The sequence below is a fragment of the Leopardus geoffroyi genome, chromosome A3 (genome assembly GCF_018350155.1).
Source record: "Leopardus geoffroyi isolate Oge1 chromosome A3, O.geoffroyi_Oge1_pat1.0, whole genome shotgun sequence".
Classification (NCBI taxonomy): domain Eukaryota; kingdom Metazoa; phylum Chordata; class Mammalia; order Carnivora; family Felidae; genus Leopardus; species Leopardus geoffroyi.
Genome location: NC_059336.1, coordinates 21273671 through 21296068, shown reverse-complemented (window position 1 = coordinate 21296068; position 22398 = coordinate 21273671). Strand labels below are relative to the sequence as shown.

Genomic DNA, 22398 nt, shown 5'->3' with positions numbered 1-22398 from the left:
ACTATTCCTCTGCCCCTTCCCCGGCTTCAGCTTCCGATTCTTCTTCCTCCCTTTCCCCGAACTTCTTCCTGTTCTCCCTTTCTATGTGAGCCCTTCAATACCCTACCAAAGCATATCACTTCCAAGAAGCCACCTTTTTGGAAATTAATAGAGGGATAACTCTATTCATGGTTCCACAGCTGCTTTTGGATCCATACTTCCCCACATTCACCATGCAAAATCAAGGAAGAAAGTATGACCTACCCAGCTTGGGTCTCACATCCAGTTTTTTGTCAGCGGAGGGCAGGACACCATGAGTGACATTTACAACTCGATTGAATTCAACAGGAAGAGTGCCACAAGAAAACCAGGGAGAAAGAGTGACTAGGTCCAAACTCTGGATAGCCCAGCCACTTAATATCCAGATTCTCTTGAAAATAGGCAATTTGTTGGTCCTAGTTTTTCCAAGAATACCTCTAAATGTAGGCATTGAAATGTAATGTTGTTGGCTGGTCATGGTCTGTATCACATGAGGAAAGCATTCATTTAATCCAAGTATGCCGAAATATACTTTTCTGATCAGGAATAGAAATGAAGTATTACCAAAAAAAGAGAAATTAAATATTACTAAACACATTTTTAAGCACCTATTAAATTGCTCTTAGATTGATTTCTGGGTTTGAATTTTGACTCTGATATCTTCTGTTTAGGAGAAGCAATTTGCCACCGGCCCTGTGGGCATGCGAACAATGCAAGGCCGTTGACTCCTTTTTCCCCCAGGCCCTTTCTTAGAGCTGTGTTTTGCAGTGAGCAAACCTTGAAGGATGGGATAAAGTCTCCTCCCACACTAAAAGCAGGCTTACTTCTGTTTGCTCCAAGTGGCAAATCCCCCAAGCTCAGTGTTCTTCTTTTGCAACACTGTAACGCATTGTGTGTCCAGGCAGCCATCCTGGGCCCTGCACCACTCCATGGGACCTCGGAGGCACGGGAACCAACAACATCGAGAAACTTAAAGCCCTCTCTGCTTTGCCACAGTAATAAGGTCCTCAGACTGCCTCAGGAATTTTCTGTCCTCTGCCAGCACCTACGAAACAACGGGCTAACCGGTTAGCTCACAAGTAGGGTTCATTCTCAGATCATGCACACTTCTTAACACGTTAACTGCGTGATCTTGTATACATGAATAAAACTTTCTGAGCTTTTGTTTCCTCATCGGCGAAATTAATAATAGTAGGGTTTATCTTATATGATTGACGTGATTAAACGAATCAAAATGCCTGGAATATTGGGTGCATTCAACACTTAGTCATTATTAGTTGATATTATGGTTGTAGCTGTCATCTGTAGCGTTGATGGGATGGGGCATTGCAGTGACAGCATGCTATGAAAAACACTGTTACACCGTTTCCTCGGGCAGGCCGTTGCTGTCGGCCCTGGCTAAGTAGGTCCCCACTATTATACCACCATGCCCACTTCCTTTGTAGCACTTGTCATGATTTTAAATTATTGCATTTGCTGATTCATTATCTCCACAAGAATATAACATCAACAAAATATATCAGAACCCTGTCTTCTGCAATACATTTCCAATGCTTAGCCCAGTCTCTAACATGAAGTAGCCGCTCAGTATATTTTTTCTGTGCGGATGGGAGTCTAGATGAACATCTAGATGGATGAATGGATGAGTGCGTAGGTGGATGGATGGATGAGAAAGTTGGTGCCCTCTAACTATTTTCTCTTAGGGGTAAATGGATGGATGGATGGATGGATGGATGGATGCGGCGATGGGAAAGTGAAGGGTTGGATACTTGGCGGGTCAGATATTGACCTCCTCTCCACCAGGGGGCGATAAGAGGCAGCGCGCGCGCGTTCAGCCCGGGAGATGCCTCTCTAGGGCGCATCCCGCCGTCGAGCTGCATTTCCGCCGGCGCGGTCCGGTTGTAGCAGTTTCCTGCGGCAGTGGCTGCTGTCCCAAATAGTCCTGAACGATTCCGAGGCGTGCCGCACCCTCTCGCGCCGTCCCCTCTGACCCTGCCGGTGACAGGCCCGGCTCCCCGGGTGAGTCGCTGCGGGGCCGCGATGCACAGGCAACCCCCCCGCGGCCTCCCAAGCCCGGTGCATCATACCAGCCCCCCCGACAGGAGGAGAAACTGAGGCCCGAGGGGACGGGGAGAGCCGGCGGAGGTCAGCCCCGATTTCAGGCCCCGCTCCTGGGTCCGGGCCCAGCCCCTCCGCCGGCTGCGGACCTCTCGGGATGCGTGTCCCCGAGAATGGGACTCCGGGTCTGATCCCCTGCGCGCGGGGAAGACTCGTGTCCCGCCAACTACCAGAAGCGGGTCCGGCGACGCGCGGGCCGAGTGCCGCCGCCAGTGGTGCGGAGCCCCGTGTGGCCCCGGGCCTGAAGAGCTCCCGGGGCCGCGTGATTTTCACGCACACACCCACCTCCGGCTCTGGGCCTCGAATCCGCCAAAGCGCTTTATCGGTTGCCCACGAAGTGACCATATGAGCGTTAGCCCGTTTTCTTGTCAACAAACAGCCTTTAAGAGAAAGCGTTAAAACCCCCGTTGTGCAGAGCGGTTGTGTGAGTTTTCAATTGGGGGCGCTCGCGGGGCCCCAGAGCGTCAGAGGCCGATTCCGGTGTCTTTGTTTTGCACTAAAGCCCCTTCCCCGTGCTGTCTCCTGCGTAGGCGTTGCGGGCTCTGGGGCTCCGTTGGAAGCAGATGGAAACTCTCCGTTGGACGGCTTTGGGGGCTGTGCGTCAGGCAGCGCCCCCTTCTTTGCTGCAGGACCCTGAGCCGCAGCGCCGGATGTGCCCCCGCGGTGTCCAGGGGGTGAGGCCTGGGTAAGTGCTGCTGCTCAGGAGATCCTTGAGCAGGGGACTCGTTGCCTTCCTGCCACACCACGGTGGGGGGTTTGGGTGGGTGGGGGGCGTCCTGGAGCTCCTGCGGGTCCTGAGAAAGCCCTGAGGAGGCCTGGTGTGGTGGATGGGGGTGTGTCTGGGGGCCAGAGAGGTCTGGGTTCAGATCCTGCCTCAGCCTGTGGCGAGCGCATCACGTTGGCTAGGTTACGTCCTTCTGAGCTCCTCTGTGTTTTAAGTGGGGAAACTGCCAGAGCTCTGGGAGGACAGAAGTCTTGTCTGTGTTCTTTGTCTTTGAGCCCACGGTTGGTGGCGCATAGTAGATCGTCCGTCTGTATTTGTGGGGGACTAAACAATGTAGGCGTTTTTGCCGCGAGTTGGTCTTCACGTGCCCCCTCTTGATGACGGGAGATGGCGTGTTTACATGAGATGGTGATGGCGCTCAGGGTCCTGGGCTTGGCTGGGCAGCTCTCCTCTGCCTGGGAACATAGGCTACTGACATGGGCTGCCTGTGTCCAGGTCAGTGATAGTGCAGGGAAGGGAATTGCTAAAAGCGTTTCCCCATCTTGGGAACGTCCACTCCTGTCCCTTCCAAACCTGGGGCTTTCCTGCACTTCCTCTTTCCTACCCACTTTTAGATGTCACCTGGTGCCAATGTCGGGCTCACTGACAATTCAGGCAGAGGATTCAGGGAAAGAGTTGTCCTGTGTTTGGAGGTTCCACGTCCTCATCTTCCAGGAGTTTTCCAACATCCCTTCCTCTCTGTGGACACCTTGGGCCCCCAGGGCCCTCGGGGCAGTTGTGTATACGTTAGGGTCACTGTTGGAGCTTTCACTTCTGCCCCTGCTGTTGGGAACCAGGCTATATGTGTCACTTGAGTTCTCCTCGAGGCCCAGCATAGTTGCTGTCAGACAGCCACGGCACTCCCATAAATCCGGCATTGGCGTCCTTTCCAGCCTCTCACTGGTTAATTATGCATTAATCGGCATTGGCCACCCTGTCATAGACCAAGCACTGTCTCCCCCTAGGACAGTAGGGTTAACGACTGTCTTCTCTATGAGGAAATAGCATGTCTGTTTAGGAAATAATAACAGCCGATCTTTGTCAAATGCTTACTTTACTGTCTGCTAACTACTGTGCTGAGACCTTTCCTGATGCTTGCCCTGCCCTGCCCTGGTGTGAGCAGGGACATGTTGGGGGCCCATTCTTGGGTTCTTGTCTATTGCAGATGAACCCACTGTGTGGAGAGACATCATGGGAGTTCTGTCAGGAACATTCTAGACCCCAGTGTCCTTGAGGTAAGATCTCTGGTTTGTTCTCTGGAGTGTTGGTTCCTTGCATCTGGTACAATCAAGTGGGGGTTCCTAGGGGCTTCCTAAGAAGGTATAGGGGAGCTGAGAAGTGAGAAGGTAATGTCCATGAGTCCTCAGATCTGTTCCCCACCTCAGCCCCAGGTAACCTAGATCACATCTGGTCCCTGACATGTCTTCAATGGCTGCTGCAGAGGAAAGGCCTCCAGAGTCTCACTGGGTGATGAGAGCTCTCTGGGGCATCTGCCTTCCCTCCCTGGAGTGACGGCAGAAGCATGTTTTTAATGGGAAACGAGTGGACCCGTGCATCAGAGTCTCCCGTCCCCTGGGTTTGAATCCCCTTCTGCTGCTCTCTAAGTCAGTGATCTATTCAGAACCTTATTTTCTTCATTTAAAACAACAAACTTATGATAGTAGTGACTTCTGTGCTGCTTAAAGCCACAGGATCCCTATCGTTTCCAACCCTAATATTTTCCCAGTGTTTGTGTCCAAAGTGAGTTTTCTTTGATTCCACTTGGCAGGGAGGTTCTATGGGGCTTTTGCAAGAAAGAGTGGCCACTCACGGGGTCCTGTGCTTGGGTGGTTTTCCCAGATTCCACCTATTCCACAGGCCAGTAGCACCTGCTCCCCTTCCTAGGTCTCTCTCTCTCTCTCTCTCTCCCCTTGCATGCACCTGCATTCAGAAGCGATCACGGGCTGTCTGTGCTCTGGTCATTGATAATGCAGGGAGAGGAATTGTTGAAAGCAGTTTCCCGTGTTTGGAGGGTCTACACACATCCCTTTCAAATGCTGGCGCTTTCGCACACTCCTGCTTCTCCCCAGCTAGTGCTGTGTGGTCTCAGGCATTGAGGGCTGCTGTGTGAGAGTCAATGACGGGAGACTTGAGCTTGGCCTTTCTCAGCTTGGCCTCCTATTACGGGAAAACGGGCTATGTCGGTGTCGAGGTTTCGAAACTTTCTGGGGTTTAAGGAGCCAGGATGAATTCTGGATGATGACGTTACACGATACTGGGTGGTTTATACTGATTGCCATAACGTTTTCAAAGGGAAGTCTCTTTTTGGATATGGTGGCCCTGTGCACGCCTTTGAAGGGGTGGAACGTGATGGGAAATAGAAAGGTATTGGGTGGTGGGAGCAACACGTGAAGGAGTTTGACGCAGGGATGAGCACAAGCACTTGGGAGACAGATGTGCAGGGATGTAATAGACAGTGGAGAGAGGCTGCGGTGGTGGCCTTCACTCCCAACATGGGGGATGGGGGCTCAGTGGGAGGAGCCTCTGAGCTTGAGCCCTCCAGCCACCTCTCTACCAATTACTATATCTGCTCTTGCCCTGCAAAGGCCCAATTGTTAAGAGATCGTTTTATTTTGACCCTTCTCTGGGAACATTGAGGTTCATTTTTGAGCTGTGTTTGGTGTGAAACAAAACTGGTGGTTCGTCCCTGATGAATAGGGACATTCTCACTGATAGCAGCTTGAAGACAGTTGAGAGATAACATTGGAAACCAAACGCATGTTGTGACCCTCTGCTCTGCGACGTCCTCTTCACCCTAGGGATGCTGCCTCGGATCTAGAGATTGTTGGAAGAATCCTTAAGGAGATGGAGCATTGGTCCTCTCAGGATGACCTGGGTCCCAGCTGCCCTGGAGGGACCTCTTCATGGTGAGTTAATGCCAAGGGGCTAAGTTGGCCTGTGTTAGTGATACAGAAGTTCCAAGCACTTGGTCTCATTGGACTTTTCTGCTTTAGATTATTTCGGAGTTGATCATGGACACTGGCAGAATGAAGAATGATGTTGCCACGTGAACCATGGCCAGACCTTATCCTGTTGCCTCAGCACAGCCTGGAGGGACTTTTCTCTCTGCGTGAGCGGGCCAGAGGGAAAGTCCTGGGACCCTGGAGACTTGAGGTCCAGAGCTAGAGACGTCAGCTGGCTCTGCTGCTCCCCCAGCAGGTGTCACACAGCACCTGGGACCAGGAAGACTGGTTCCCTTCCACCTGAGCCAGGTGTCCAGCAGGCTCCACGTCTCCCTGACTATTCCTCCTGTAACTTTTTACAACCAAGAGTTTTCTGCACGGTGCATCCTTGTCCCCTCACGCACCCAATAAATCTTGAAACTGCCCTCCTCGTTTTGTTTTGCTTCTCTTTTAAAACCCATACCTCCAGGGGCGCCTGGGTGACTCCGTCGGTTGAGCATCCGGCTTTGGCTCAGGTCATGATATCGTGGTTCTTGAGTTCGAGCCCCGCGTCAGGCTCTGTGCTGACAGCTCAGAGCCTGGAGCCTGCTTCAGATTCTGTGTCTCCCTCTGTCTCTGCCCCTCCCCTGCTCGTACTCTATCTCTCTACCTCTCAAAAATAAACATTAAAAATTTTTTAAAAATAATAAATTCATACCTCCATGTGCCAGCAAGGCAGGTATATGGAAAGTGGGTCACAAGCAGATCTTCCATTTTTTACTCACTGAAATGTTCCATTTAATGCACTCCTGAGGCTCAACTTAGGGGATAGGAGTTGGGATGTAGGAATTGAAGTAGCGGTTGAACAATCCCAAGTGCTTCTGGGGGGGGCTCAGGTTTGGGAGAAAAGGGAAATGTTAGAGTCATTGGCTGAAGGACGTCTGGGCCAGGGCTTTGGAAAAGAGGATGACAGTGGAGTGGACATAGAGACAGAGGAGGCAGGAGTGCTCTGAGCTCTGTGGAGGAGGGTTCCCCGGGGGAATTTCAGGGGATGGCTCTAAGCGGGGGTAGGCATGGCGTGGACGACGAACACCGTCCCTTGGAGAACTCTGGGGCTGGGGTAGGCAAAGGCCAGGTGTCGGGATTTCTGTTACTGTTCCCACGAAGTAGGTTTGGCCTTTGAGAGTTCTGTTCGGTGAAGTAATGGCAGTGGTGTGCTAAGCACGCCTGCGCCTCACCACCTGTGGGTAGGTCCACACAGAGGAGCTCTCCCAAAGGTAGAGAGGGAGGGGCTGATTGCCCATTCCTTCCATGGAAATTGAAATCAATGATGGGGGCTGAGGTCAAACCCAGGTGGTCAGGCCTAACTTTGTGAGTTCAAGGCCTTGATGGCCTCAGTCAACAGGAGGCATTCTTGGGGGCTAAAGGATCTACTCTCCCCACCAGTTCGGGCAGAGATCCTTATTTCTGCCTCGCCCCTCTCCTCAATTCCTACCCAAGGGCCTGTCATCACCCATTATTTCTCTTGAAGAGCCCCCTCCTTCCTACTCCCCTTCTTTCTGGGCCAGTGTCCTCCAACCATTCCCCTGGCCCTCTAGTGAAAAATGAATGCATTTTCCCCAGCTTGGCCAAAGTTCCTTCCTTTTCAGTGACGTCTAACTGTTAGTTGTGGCCTTGATCTCTGTAGCCGTCTTTCCGTAATACTGACTGGCCCTTCGTTGCCAAGTAGTTTCCTGTCAGATTCGGTAGCAGATTCCTGTCTGCTTTCAGTAGCAGACCCTTCTTTATTCTGTTTGTTTTCTTAACTCCCTACACCCCCACCCCCACCCCCTGCCCTGCACCTCTGTCCTATGGCCTGGGGGATCTCTGCTGCCATTGTAGGAGGGGGCAGTGACAGAGTGTTTGGGAAGGAGGGAAGAGGTGACGTCACCTTGGTTGCTGAAATGGTCAAGGGAGAGGAGTCTTGGGACTCTTAGAGGCGTGATTACTGGCTTGGCCCAGGTCACCAAAATTTCCTCCCCAGTAAGCCCCACGGGTCAGGCTGTGGAAGGCCCACTCATCCTTTGCACCCTAGTACCACGACGGGGTGTGGGGTCAGGGAGCTAGCATGCTGGAAGCACGTACTGCCGTGTCGGGCACAGGATACGCTCAGAGCACAGCTCTTCTCGAAAAATAACTCGTTTACTTTCAAACTGTAAATGACCCTCACCCCCGGCCCAGGCTCTTCTGTCTGCCCTCCCCGCCCTCTGCAGCCCTTGCCCCACCTGACCCTCAGCCCTAGCGGAGACTGCCCATCCTCCAGGGTACATGAGGGACCCTCCTCAGTGCCCATGGCGTGCCTGTCCACCCTCCTGTCACACGCCACACCGCACCAGCACCGTAGGCCCCAGCCATGCGACTACTGAAGGTTCCCGAACGTGCTCCCCTTTTCCCGGCCTGCCTGCTTGGGATGCACCCCCCGTTTCAGATGCTGGCCTGACTCAGCTTGCGTCACTTCTTTCAAGAAGCCTTCCTTGGCTAAACCTCCAGCCAGAGTGGATTGTCTGCCCCGCCTTTCATTCATACCAAGTGTCCACTGTGGGAGGCATGATTCTCAGAACTGGGCTACGAAAGAAGGCAAAAGAGCAACCCTCTGCCTTCATGGTCCTTTCATTTCAGAGGACTGAGACAGACCATAAACAACGTCCTAAACTGTGTAGTTTGCTGGAGAAGGGCTGAGCGAAAGAATAATACAGCAGGGAAACGAACAGGAAGTCTGGGGCAAGAGGAAGAGCAGCATTTGAAACTGAGTGGACGGGGAAGGCCTCACCCGGGAGGTGTCATTTGAGTCTAGGGAGGGCCTCTCACCTCTGGGTGTTCATAGCAGCCTGCCTGCCTCCCTCACAGCATGGATGGGGTGGCAGGAAACTTTCCTCTGGGGTACCAGGCCCAGGAACCAGCCAATGAGGCCGCTGCAGTGCCGTACCTGATTATGAGTGGCTGCAATGGAGGCTGTGCCTGTCTTGAGGGCAGGCTCTACACCTGCCAACTCTAGCCCTGTCGCCCTCCCACCCACAGCTCAGTGCATTAGGGAAGCACCTGACAGGAAGTGGTAACCCGTGACCTTGGTTTATAGTACTAAGAACAGGTTTTCCTCTGGGGAAATGTGATGAGTATGTGAAGAGCCAGAGTAGTCGGTTGCAGAAACAGGAAGAGACAGGAATTGAGTCCCTTTAACCACAGAATCCAAAAGTGCAGAGCACTAAGCTCCCGTTGCGAGGGAGGGAGCCATTTCTAGAACGCTTATGGGGAAGAACGATACTCCAATCTCCAAACCACGTTAATGTTCCAGAAGGCCTGGGGTTCAGCTGTCCCTGAATTTTTGCAAGGCATGGCCAAGTGACCAAAACTCCTGTCTTCCTATTTTTCTTGCCAGAGACCTTACATTGACCACCACTGTGCCTTTGCTAGGGGAGCCAGACGAGTCTCTGCACCTAACAGCCTCAAGGGTGTTACTTACCAGTTCAGTGACTGACATACACAAGCAGCTCAATCAGCATTCAAGGATGTGGAATGAGGCCAATCGTGGTCTGGACCGTGTGCACCAGAAAGGGCTCATGGAGACCTCTCTGTCCCCGTGATTACAAACACCGTGTCACCAGGATACCTAACTACACCCGCATTAGGAAGCAGCCTGATGAAATCATTTAGAGCCTGTTGAATTAGCGCGTTGTCCCTCAATCGCCGTGGGGGCCTGGAGCCTGTTATTTTGCCTCCTTGGGCCTCAGTTTCTGGCTCTGTGATTTGACCCTGTGCACCTACCCCCAATAGTTAGGGTTAAATAAGATGATGCATGTTGAATGCATAGCACAGTACCTGCCTCATAGTGCGCGCTCGATAAATATCAGCTATTTTTATTTGATGAGCACGTCTTGCATGTTGCTAGTTAGCATGAAGAACAAATATGTCATTATGACAGACTCATCTGTCAACGTGACACCATAAATACTTTCCTCTTTGCTCATTTGCAGATATCCCTGTAGGACTTGGTGGTAATCACCACCCCCACTGATTGAACTTGGATTGCATGCCACGCGCTGTACTAAGTAAGCCCGTCTATATAATTATCTCATTTCATCTTCGCAACAGCCCAGTGAGGTAGATTTAATTACCTTCCATTTTATAAGGGAGGAAACCAAGGCTCAGAGAAACGAAGGGACCTGCCTGTCTTACTTCTAGTGAGTGGCTCAGCTCGTTTCGCATTTCCTGGCATAGTAAATAGTGAAAAATGTTGCAGGCCGATTTCATAAATAGCATGCGCATCTGAGGTTGTCAGATGCTTGTTTGTACTGGAAAACTGGAAATTAGGGTACTTTACTATTCTGTCCATCTGCTTCACGTTGCCTGTTTTCCAGCTTTCCTAAAATACTCCCCATCTAATTCAACAATCTTTAGTCTTGAACTTGTGAACCTGACGTGGAGAGAGACAATAGGCATATTTCAGCCAACACCAAAATATCAACTGTCTCCTTCTTTACTGTTGCGTCCGAAACAGAGTCATCCTAGGTCTCCCGAGCTTAAGGAAACCTTCACCGAGTGTTACCAAAGTGGCCCAAGAACCAGGATTAGGGTCAGGAAGAGCCATGATCCCATCAGAAAATAGATGCCTGGTCACAGAGGCCCTGATGAAGCAGCTGGTGGGAGTTATATAGCTGAATCAAGCCAGGAGAACAGAAGCTGGAAGAATCAAGTTCACTTGTCCATTCAAAAAAATACTTGTCAGGCTGCTGTGTTGAGAATAGGGACACAGTGAGGAATAAGAAATTTCTTCCCTCAAGAGGATCACATACATAAGATAGTAAGTTCTATTCCTTCACACCTCAGGTATCTATGGCCAGTCACCGTGTGCTGAGTCTCGCTGTAAGCTGGACATACAGCTCTGATCTAAAGCAGAGGAGGGGCCTTCTGGAGCTTGTAGTCTAGAACAGCACTATCCAGTAGAAACGTAGTGCATCCTATATAAGTAATTTAAAATTTTCCTAGTGGCCACTTAAATAAAAAGAAGATGAAATACATTTTAGTAATGTATTTTATTTAACCCACTACATTAGAAAATACTGTCATTGGAGGGGCACCTGGGTGGCTCAGTCGGTTAAGCGTCTGACTTCAGCTCAGGTCATGAGCTCATGGTTAGTGAGTTCGAGCCCCACATCGGGGTCTGTGCTGATGGTGCAGAGCCTGCTTGAGATTCTCTCTCTCTCTCTCTCTCTCTCTCCCTCTCCCTCTCCCTCTGCCCTCCCCACTCGCTCTCAACACAAATAAACTTAAAAAAAAAAAAAAGAAAATATTGTCATTTCAATATATAACCAATATACAAAACTGCTAATGAGATATTTTGCACTTTTTCCCCAAACTAAGTCTTTGAAATCTGCATATTTTATGCTTGTGGCACATCTTGGTTTAGGTGAAGTGCCTTTTGAATGTTTAGTAGTGGTTAGCGGCTACCTTATTGGACAGCATAGGTCTAGGTGATGAGGGGCTCAAGGCTAATTCCATGTAAGAAGAGTGTTCTGAGGATGCCTCCTTTACAGGAAGGCGGCTGCATCTTGTTGACTCTTAAAGAAGCTTCTGTAGCCTAGGCCCCCCATTCTCTGGTGGGGAGAGGTCAGAGAAGGTTTCCTGGAGGAAGTAGAATTGACTGGGCAAAGGAGGGGTGGTCCATGTATACAAGCAATGTGGGGGATATGGGGGCTCAGAGATGGCCGGTGTGGACGGCGGGCAGCACTGAGGCCTGGGGCAGCAGCCTGCTGTGAGTGTGAAATTACGGGGTTTGTGCCACACACACACAGTTCAACCCAGCCAGGGGACTCGGGTGACAAGCTTCACCCTCTCTGGGCCTCCGTTACCTCCCTTGAAAGGATGTGGTCAAGATGTACGAGAACACTTGATACAGCAGATGCCCTGATTCATTATTAAATTGTTGACCTCCCTTAATATTTATTACAGGTTCTTCTGCGCGTATGGAGAAGATGGCCAAGTTTTGCGTTTGTTTCCTTGTCTTGGGAACTTTGGGGTTGAAGGCGCCACAGTAGTTTTTAGAGAAGGACACACCCCTCCCCTTATTTTTCCCCTGACTTTATTTTTACCAGAAGTTGGACAACACAAGTAACAGATTTGAGTTTTAAAAATAAATCTTTTGGGGGCACCTGAGTGGCTCAGTTAGTTAAGTATCCGACTCTTGGTTTCGGGCCAGGTCATGATCTCAAGGTTCGTGAGTTCGAGCCCTGCATCAGGCTCTGTGCTAGCTGTGTGGGGCCTGCTTGGGATTCTCTCTCTCTCTCTCTCTCTCTCTCTCTCTCTCTGCCCCTCCCCTGCCTGTGCTCTCCCTCTCTCTGTCAAAATAAATACATACACTTAAAAGAATTTTTAAATAAAAAATGAATCTTTTCTTCCGGAATAATCTTAGATTTACAAAAAAGTTAAAAACCTGGTACAGAGAGTTCCCTTATGCCCTTCCCCCAGCTTCCCCCATAGGCACCTTATGCAGCCACAGTATATTTGTTAAAATTAAGAAGTTAATGTTGGCACACTACCATTAACTGAACTCCAGACTGTTTTTGGATTTCACCAGCTTTGCCTCTAATGTGCATTTTCTGTGCCAGGATCTGAGCTAGAGCACCACATTACCTGTGGTCATCATGGTAATCATGGGTCGTCGTGTCCTCTAATCTGAAACAGATTCTCCATCTTGCCTTGTTTGCCCTGACCTTGACGGCTTTGAAGAGTGTTAGCATTCTGTAGAAGGGCTCTCAGTTTGGGTTTTTCTGATGTTTTCTCATGACTAGAATTTCGGGGAAGAATATCACAGAGGTGAAGTTCCCCTCTGAACATGTATCAGGGGTATATGATATCTACATGACATAACCAGCAATATTAACCCTGATCACTTGGTTAAGGGGTGACTGCCAGACTTCACTGTAAAGTTACCATTATTCCCTTTCCAAAGATTCTGGTCTTTGGAATACAGGCTTGATTGTAATACGTAGTTTAGAGAACATGTTTAGAAATCTTTGCCCAACAGTGAGAGAGCATATATTTTTCTCAAGCACATTTGGAGCATTTACAAATGTAAATACAATTTACAATTGACCATGTTTTATGCTGCAGAGCAAGTCTCACATACCAGTGCATTGGAATCATATAGACTACAATATGTGACTACAACATAAAGACATAAAACAAACTTGAGAGAATACTTAGACTTGAATGAAATGAAAATCCTAATCCTACATATCAAAAGTTGTGGAATGCAGCTAAAACCGTACATGAGAAGTATAACCTTGAATGCTTTTGTTGGGAAGTTCCTACCAGTAAGAGAGCGTGTGACCCATCATATGGGAGACTTACCTGTATTGACCTGTGTAGACAGGAGTTCAGAGGGTCCAGAACTCCCCAGCGTTCTGGTCTTTGGCATTCCTTCATAACCATGAGGGAATCAGAACACCAGATTTATTCCCTGGCAGCATTTTTTTAATGTTTATTTATTTTTGAGATAGAGACAGAGCCTGAGCAGGGGAGGGGCAGAGAGAGAGAGAGAGAGAGAGAGAGAGAGAGAGAGAGAATCCGAAGCAGGCTCCAGGCTCTGAGTTGTCAGCGCAGAGCCTGATGTGGGGCTCAAACTCACAGACTGTGAGATCATGACCTGAGCTGAAGTCAGAAGCTGAACTACGACTGAGCCACCCAGACGCCACCCCCCACTCCCCCGCCGGAACCTGTTAGTATTGAAGCAATATAACTTACTTTGTAGTTTTCTAATACATTTATTTAATGCTCGGTATGTTAGTACTCGTGTTGGTGGACATAGGCACAACAACTCCTACCAGAGGGGGTAAGGTAACTGCCCTGAGAGCCACCTGAGGAAGGGACTACAGAGTACAAAGAGTAAAGGATCCCTGCTGCCCATCTCCCCCATCACCCTGGCTGCAGTAGGTCCGAGTGGTATCATGGTCTGAACAGAGAAGTGTGAACCAACACTTGGACCCACATTATGCAACTCAAGCCCAGTCATCTTCAGTGGACTGTTGGTAGCTCAGAATCCTAAACTCATCCTGGTTTCAGTGTGACTGAGAATCACCAAAATCAGCCTGCCAACACACTTTGGCAGCCCAATTTCACACAAGCTGGTGAAAGGAATTCTGCACCAGTTAGCAAGAGTGAGTTCTTTGCCAGACTGTCCTCCTGGAACCAGAACTGGCCATGAGGCTCCAGAATGATTCCATATATGTAAGTCCTGGAGCTCTTCAAGGCATCTGGTCAATCTCACACATAAGTGAAAGGAGGAGGTAGTAAGAAAGACGGTTGAAGAGCTCTTCAAAGAGAGGAAATAAAGAATAAGACAGGGGATGGACCTAGTCTGGGAGTGCATTGCCCTGCCTGGATGGCACCCTGGCTCTGGCCAGTCCCAACCACTGGAGTGAGGCTTAGAAAACTTGAAGGTAGAAATTTCTAGCTAACAGGACCCACATGGGACCTGGGCTGGATTGGAGCACCCTACCAAGATGACATTATGCCTTGGAGGGGTGCATGGAAAAATTCGAGGAATACTGATCCAAAGTGCAGTACTCCTTGAGGCACAGGGTCTGGGGCAGGGGACCTCTTTTATTTTTAAGTTTATTTATCTATTTTGAAACAGAGAGAGAGAGAGAGAGAGAGAGAGAGAGAGAGAGAGAGAGAATGAGCAGGGGAGGGGCAGAGAGAGGGAGAGAGATCCCAAGCAGGCTCTGCACTGTCAGCGTGGAGCCCAATGTGGGGCTCGAACCCATGAACCATAAGACCATGACCTGAGCTGAAATCAAGAGTCAGTCCCTTAACCAACTGAGCCACGCAGGTGCCCCTGGGAGAGGGGACCTCTTACCTAGGTGTAATGATGATACTTTGGTATCACTGGATATTATTCACTAAGACTTAACAGTAGAGCAAGAAAGTGGTTAGATGCTGAGCCAGTGCATTTCCCATCCACTATCCATCCACTGTCCCCACACCCACCTACATATCCATCCAACAAATGTTTATTGAGCACTAACACTGTGCCAGTATTGTTTTAAGTTCAGGAGAAATAGACGGGAATCTTCCCAATCATTATCTACCCCAAGCTAATTCTATACATTTTAAAAAGGAAGAAAAAGAAAAAAAAATGGCTACAGATGAGATACCTCTTATACATCTGTAAACAACTTTTCTCAATTATGACCCTTGAAAGTGTTTTAATTGCCATGAACGCATACAATTTACTCTCCAAACTTAGTGGTTTAAAATAATGACAATATTTATTTTGCCCATGAATCTGCGCTTGGAGCTGGGCTCAGTAGGTTTAGCTTCTCTCTGCTCTGCTTAGTGTCAGGTAGGTTGATGTGAAACCTGGGGACTGGAATCATCTGAAGGCTTCCTCACTCACATATCTGGCCATTTGATGTTGCCAGATATGTGATGATGGAACATTTCCACACGGTCCTTTCATGTGACCTGGGCTTACTACCAACATGGTAACCGGGTTCCAAGGACGAGCATTTGAAAAGGGGGTAAACTGGGGCACCTGGGTGGCTCAGTCGGTTGAGCGTCCAACTTCAGCTCAGGTCACGATCTCACGGTTCGTGAGTTCGAGCCCCGCGTCGGGCTCTGGGCTGATGGCTCAGAGCCTGGAGTCTGCTTCCGATTCTGTGTCTCCCTCTCTCTCTGCCCCTCCCCCATTCATGCTCTGTCTCTCTCTGTCTCAAAAATAAACATTAAAAAAAAAAAAAAAGAAAGAAAAGGGGGTAAACTAATGGAAGCTGCATCCTCTTGATGAGCTAGTCCCAGAAGACACATAGTATTCCTTCTGCCACATTGGCCAGAACAGTCACAACCAGACTCAAGGGGCGGGGACGGGGACATGGATCCCATTTTTTACTGAGAAGAGTGTTGGTTATATTGTAAGAACTGTGGGATGAGTTGTACATATATCTGTATGGCCAACGTGGGGCGGAAAAGTCTGCCAAAAGAAGGTTAATATAACTCCATTTTTCCTTTGTGACTGCAATGCCTTTTAATACACAATAAATAAGAACACAATACAAAATTATATTTTGACAGAACAGTTTCAGATGAAGACATTCCCCCAATTTATTCTACTCTTCTAGTTAGAAATTAGGATGTGGAACAAGTGTGAATTAGAGAAACCATAAAGTTTCCTTCTGTGTAGCGTTTCATGTTTCTTCAGTCTATTGTGTGTGCATACTTTCCTGACATGTTTCAAAGTATTCTCATGTTTAGTCTTTTCCCCCCGCCTCAGGTGTTTGTGCGTGTGTGCACGCTATAACTTTACGTTGATTTAAGTGAAGCCCTCAAACATTTAAAAAACTGGTAAAGAAAAAGGTGTAGAAATATGTTACTTTTGAGGAATGACTCTCTTACATCTTTTCTCCACCACCCCCTGCCTAATATTATATCTTATCTTCCTGACCAGTACAATAGTCCTTACACTTTGTATTTTATGGAAAAGCCCTACTCTTAACTCGAAATTATTTATTGCTTATGTAATTTTTGTTTGTATTATTCCTTTAATCTATTTTTCTGTTAAAATATTTAGGTATTGGGTTGGAATTGAACATATTTTTCCCATTAAAATTAATGGAAATGTATATTCTTTCATTCAACAGCTTTCACTTAGAGGTATTCGGTATTTATTATGTTAGAAATGCATTTGGTTGAAAGTAACATAAAACTCAACAAACTGTGGTCTAAATAAGATTTTCCCCCTCTCATAAACAGGAAGGGAGTCCAGTGTTTGTGTGGCTGCTTGAGTATATCCTCAAGAACCAGGCTTCTTTTATCTTTCTGTTCCACCTTCCTTAGCACAGTCCTCCTCGTGGTCTCAAGATGACTGCTGCACCTCCAGGTGTCGTGCCTCAATTCCATGAATGAAGTCAGGGGAAGGGGAAGGTCACAGGTGTCTCCAAAGACTTCCTTTTTATTCTGGTAGAGAGGATCTCCCTTCAGACTTCTGTCTACATCTTATTGGCCAGAACTTGGTTTCGTTGCCACTCCTAGCTGCAAGGGAGGTTGGGAACTCTAGGCTTTGCTTTCCAGCCTCTGTAGTTTAGAAAGGCAAGGGATAAGTGGTTGGGATATTGAATGAACCTCTTAAGATATTTGTCACGCTGCGTTTAATTGAAGTGTATTGCTTTGATCAACAAAGTGTCCTGGATATAGCCCCATTCCTATCCTGGAACATTCTTTCTCCTTGTTCCTCTTGCCTCTAACAACTTTCCTGGTGTGGGGGTGGGAGGGGGGGCAAGGTCTTGAGCAAACACTTCTCGTTCATCCTTTTTAAATTTTGTTTTTCAACGTTTATTTATTTTTGGGACAGAGAGAGACAGAGCATGAACGGGGGAGGGGCAGAGAGAGAGGGAGACACAGAATCGGAAACAGGCTCCAGGCTCTGAGCCATCAGCCCAGAGCCCGACGCGGGGCTCGAACTCACGGACCGCGAGATCGTGACCTGGCTGAAGTTGGACGCTTAACCGACTGCGCCACCCAGGCGCCCCTCTTTCATCCTTTTTATGAGAATATCAGTTCCCTTGTCCTTCCTCCGTGGTCTCTTCTAACAGAAGGTAAGGAGGAGTCAGCATTTTCTCTGCTCTCTTCCGCTCTTTTCAGACAACCATGCCTTCAGTACCACTCAACATCCTGATCCTGTCTTCTTTGAATATCAAGGACAGTCTCAAGGCCAGGGCCTCCCTTCTCTCTCAGCCCAAGTTTCCCCCTTTACACTCCCAAGGCACTTGAGCTGTACCTCTCTAAGGCTACTTATTACTTTCTTCGTTGAAGCTGAAACCAAAATACTGAAAGTGGAACCGTTTACAAAATGTGTGGTGCACAGTGGGTGCTCAAACCGGTATCTCCTGCTATTATTATCACTATTTATGTCTTATCCCCTATATCAGACTCAGCTCCTTAACGAGAGGCTCTGAATCTGATGTCTGATTCATTTTAGTAATCTGCACCTGGCCTGGAATTGAGAGCATTTCTCATAATTAATGCTATGCCCAGGTAATAAAGGGGCGGCGGGGAAAGGGCAACATTTCAAAGAAAGGGTGCTGTAATGGTAGGATGTGAGAAACTCCTAGAACCTGGGTGGGAGCCAGAATCTTGCGGAGAAACCCCTTCCTCCGTCCGCACAGAAAACACGCAAAGTCGGGATTGGCACAGGGACGCAGGTGCAGCGCCCCTTCGGCGGCATTGAGATAAGAGGTAGGCGCAGCCGTCACTTCACTCCTCCCACTCCACTTGCTCCGGAAAGGGAGGAGGGAATATGCCCCGCGCGGCCATCTGGGATAGCTGCGCACGCGCAGCTTCCGGCTCCGTGTCTTGGGAATTATTTGACGCCGCCGCTTCGGACCGGCAGAAGGCTCTGATCAGGCGCGCCGCGCACGCGCGGTGGTCCGCTCGGTTCGGGGAGTTATTTGACGCTGCCGCCCCTGGCAGTCGGAAGTTGCCAGAGCTTAGCCCAGCCGGCCGGCCCGACCGGCCTTCGTCGTCCCCGGGCGCCCTCGGAGAGCCGCTGACGGGTGGACTGACCGACCGCCTAAGGACAGCCGGCCAGGGCAGCGAAAGCGCCGGCACTATGGCGCGGGTGGCGTGAGGCGGAAGGCCGAGTGCGGCCGGCGGCGGCGGCGCCCGCCCCAGCGATGCGGGCCCCGCCCGTCGCCTCAGGTAACCGAGCGGCCCTCCCCGTCGCGGCCGGACCCTCCCCTCCCCTCCCCTCCGGGCGGTCCTGGGACGGCGAAATCTGTTTCTCGGGCCCGGGTGCACTCAGGGCCCTGCCTTCGGAAGCACGTCTCTGCCTTTTTCGGGGGACCCGCGGGGTCCGGCGGAGCCTGGCCCTGACTCCGGGGCGAGTCGGCGGTTTCTGTCGGGTCTGTTCAAACCGGATCTAGCCTTTGGGAGCTGCCCGGGTCGGGCGATGCGCTCTCCTGGCAACCTGGGGGAGGGGGCGGGTCTGGAGCGGAGCTAGACAACTCCGGCGAGGAATTTGGTCCAGCAGAAGGGTTGCTCGAGTTGCTGCCGCCCTGTGGAGGCGATGCTGCCCGCTGCACAGTGACAGTCGGATGAGGAAGAGTTAATAACGAGAATAAACAGCTTACCCTGGTTAAGCGCTCGCTATACGCCAGGCCTTGTGCCAGGCCATTACGTTCACCACGTCTAACTTCACGAGAACCCTGTAAGGTAGGGTTCTTATCCCCATTTTACTGACTATGCAGCTGAGGCTCTGAATGGTTTGGTGACTTACCTGTCCAAGGTCACATAGCTGGTGATTTGGACCCAGGCATCCTGACTCCAGATTCAAGTTCTTAACAATTAGGTCAGTGGCTCTCCAACTTTGCTGCACGTTAAAGTCACCTGGGGCAGCCTTTAAAGATTCCTGATGCTTAGGCAGCACAAACAGGCCATTAAATCAGAATTGGGGGGTGGGGGGGTGGTGGAAGTGGGGGGACCTAGACGTCAGTATTTTTTAAGGAGCCACGTGTGATTCCAGTGTGTAGCAAACTTTGGGAACTGCTGGGATGGGCAGTCCTGCATCTCAGAAGACATTGCACTGTGTCTCCAGTTTCACTGTGTAGGAGAATCATCTGGGAGTTTGTTAGAAATGCAAGTTCCACTTGCAGAGATCCATCGTATCTTTAGGCCCAGTGACAACTCCAGTTTGTGAAAGCCATTTGGGGGTGGAAGGTGACTTTCTTTGCAGGGTTTCTGAGTTGCTGTGCCTTTAAAGTGTATACATCTCATGCAAAGCTGTTAGTTTGTAGTTTTCCTGGGCGTACAGTACTCACAGGTCTAGTGTCTCTAACTTCTGGGTCATCTTTGCACAGGCTGTTCTTCTGCCTAGGCTATCTTCCATGCTTTGTCCCCTCTCCAACACTTCTCTCTCATACACACGTGCACATAGCTTTTTCTTCCGGTTTTAGTAACTTAGTATATTTTCATTGCAGAATGCCTGAGCTGCCATGGCCCAGCATATTTACAGATTTTAAAGAAAGGCAGGGTAGTAATTCAGATTGTATTTGTTCTTGGCTGGTCCTTAAGCCATGTAAACTTTATAAAAGGGAGTGAGTGAATATGTGTGTGAAGGTCATTATGAAGGGGTTTGGGGACAATTTTTTTAATAGCAGTTAAACATGGTGAAGTATGTGGACTGAATGAAAATATACACATTGTGTATAATGATATTCTTTACAGGATAAGGATTGTTGTAGAAAGATTCTCTTGGTTGAACTTTGTACTCTTCTGTCAATTTTTAGGCTGAGGCTAACGTGGAAACTGATGGGACAATTCTTGTTAAATTCAGATACTAAAGCAACTTGCCCTTGGTTCTCTCTGATCAGATATGGACAGAGTATCCAGTTCTGGCTTTAACACAAGGAAGAAACTCAGTCTTTAAGCCTGAGGTTTAACTCTGTAGTTGATATCCAAAGTAAAGGTGAAAAATTCCACGTGATCAGTTAAAGACCAAAAGTGACTTGAATCAAGGTAGCCTGAGACTTAGAAATGGATTCTGTTTGAGATCCTCACCAGTGTGAGCAGGTGTGTTCTCTGACATGTGTAAAAATGTTTTGGATAGAATACATGATTTTCTTTGATAGAAGATGATTAAAGTTTAAGTTACTGAGAGTTTAAGTTTTTGTAGGTGAAGAAAGTAGGTAATTTGCCCGACATTTCATGTTTGGGTTCTAGCACATCAAGGACCAGAATTCAGCTTCTTTCCTCTGGACGTAGTGTTTCCTTCCACCCCCATCCTCCACAGTGAGAGGATGTCTTATTTGTTATTGGTGTGTGTGTGTGTGTGTGTGTGTGTGTGTACACATGTATGTTGGGGATGGGGGAAGTGACTCTAGTCTGCTATGTTTGAGATCCTCATTTAGATGTATAGTGAATGCTTGGCGTGTAACATGTACTTTGCTGTATATACTGAGGATACCAAGATAAATACGATGCAGCTCCTGTGCTCAAGGAATCTGTAGTCTAGTTAGAGTTGTAATAAAAAGAATAGTATCTGGAACACCTGGGTAGCTCAGTCGGTTGAGTGTCCAACTTGGGCTTGGGTCATGATCTGGCGGCTTGTGAGTTCGAGCCCTGCGTCGGGCTCTGTGCTGACAGCTTGGAGCCTGGAGCCTGCTTTGAATTCTGTGTCTCCCTCTGTCTCTGCCCCTAGCCCACTCGCATTCTGTCTCTGCCTCTCTCAAAAATAAATAAACATTAAAAAAAAATTAAAAAAAATAGTATCTAAGGCAGCTCTGTCAAGTAGAATTTTCTGCAATGTTGGAACTTTTTGGTTTTTGTTTTTTAGTATTTATTTATTATGAGAAAGAGAGAGAGAGTGAGCAGTGAAGGGGCAGAGAGAGAGGGAGAGACAGAATCCCAAGCAGGCTCCACACTGTCAGCATGGAGCCCAGTACGGGGCTCAAACTTGTGAACCATGACATCGTGACCCGAGCCGAAATCAAGAGTTGGATGTTTAACCAACTGAGCCACCCAGGCACCCTGATAGAACTGTTCTATATCTGCACTGTCCAGTGTAGTAGCCACTAGCCACATGGGACTTCTGAGCACTTGAAATGTGGCTAGTGTAGATAAGGAACTGATTTCTAATTTAATTTGAATTTAAGTGGTTACATGTGGGTATGGCTACTGTATTGGGCAGAGCAGGTCTGAGGTATGAAGGATGAGACCTGTGGTTGTACCAGTGGGGGCAAGCAGGGGATTCATAGTATTCATACTTCTTTTCTTTTCTTTCTCTTCTTTCTTTTTTCTTTTCTTTTCTTTCTCTTCTTTCTCTCTCTCTCTCTTTCTCTTTCTTTCTTTCTTTCTTTCTTTCTTTCTTTCTTTCTTTCTTTCTTTCTTTCTTTCTTTTAAACAGACTAGCAAAAGCTACTTGTTTACACTTTTAGGGAGGAATACAGGCACAACCTTTTTTCGGGTATTTGATAGGATACCCAGTAGAATCTGGTATATAGGTGAATACATTCCTTTGTGACCAAACTTGGTTGATATTTGCCTTTTAGGGTCAATGGGACTACAGCAGAAACGTGAACTATAATCCTTCTGTCTTTACTCATCATAAAGTTATATGGATGACCTTGAGAGCACTGTGTGCCTTAAAATCTAGCGTGGTTCATTTGTTTACTCAGTGTTTTGGCACCCTGTTCCCTGTTTTTCCTAAGAGAAACAAAGCATGGCTGATAATATGTACCTTGCCTTTGTACATCTCAAAGTATGTTGACTTGTATCGCTTTATTTGATTCTTCCCCGGAGTACTTTAGGTAGGTACTGCGGGTGTTCTCCCTGCTTTGCAGACGAGGAAACTATGACAGAGAAATGCCAGGCGACTTGCCCAAGGTCATTATGGCGAGGTATGGAGTCAGAACAAAAGGGACAAGCATTGGACTTCAGAGCAGGAGGTAGAGTTTCTTATCCCAGCTCTCCTGTCACTTGCTGTGACTCTGAGCAAGTTCTAGCCTTACTTGCTTTCTCACCTAGTATCCAGTACATCTGTCTTCCTTAACT

The 22398-nt window shown here is 48.6% G+C and overlaps 1 protein-coding gene, 1 long non-coding RNA gene and 2 other non-coding genes across 13 annotated transcripts in view; all 4 read left to right on the top strand.

Annotated features, from left to right (window-relative positions):
• The first annotated feature begins 1886 nt into the window (after positions 1 to 1886).
• Positions 1887 to 6266, top strand: LOC123580222. 4 transcript variants are annotated; one of them, XR_006703189.1, is made up of 5 exons: positions 1887 to 2560; positions 2667 to 2821; positions 4065 to 4134; positions 5698 to 5805; positions 5893 to 6266. It is a non-coding gene; the product is annotated as an uncharacterized LOC123580222 (long non-coding RNA). The 4 variants fall into 4 exon arrangements; XR_006703186.1 differs by having other exon boundaries at positions 1888 to 2037; XR_006703188.1 differs by having other exon boundaries at positions 1887 to 3355.
• LOC123581762 lies at positions 3314 to 3449 on the top strand. The gene has a single exon (XR_006703994.1). It is a non-coding gene; the product is annotated as a small nucleolar RNA SNORA71 (small nucleolar RNA).
• On the top strand, positions 4818 to 4951 carry LOC123581760. Its single transcript, XR_006703992.1, has one exon. It is a non-coding gene; the product is annotated as a small nucleolar RNA SNORA71 (small nucleolar RNA).
• An 11940-nt stretch (positions 6267 to 18206) lies between the features above and the next one.
• Positions 18207 to 22398, top strand: part of RALGAPB (Ral GTPase activating protein non-catalytic subunit beta) — an 88891-nt gene continuing 84699 nt past the window's right edge. For 6 of the 7 annotated variants that reach the window (XM_045444625.1, XM_045444623.1, XM_045444622.1 and 3 more), the window contains exon 1: positions 18245 to 18549. The gene's annotated coding sequence lies outside the window, so the exon portion shown is untranslated. Of the gene's footprint in view, positions 18550 to 22398 lie in introns of all 7 variants that reach the window. The other variant, XM_045444624.1, reaches the window with a different exon arrangement.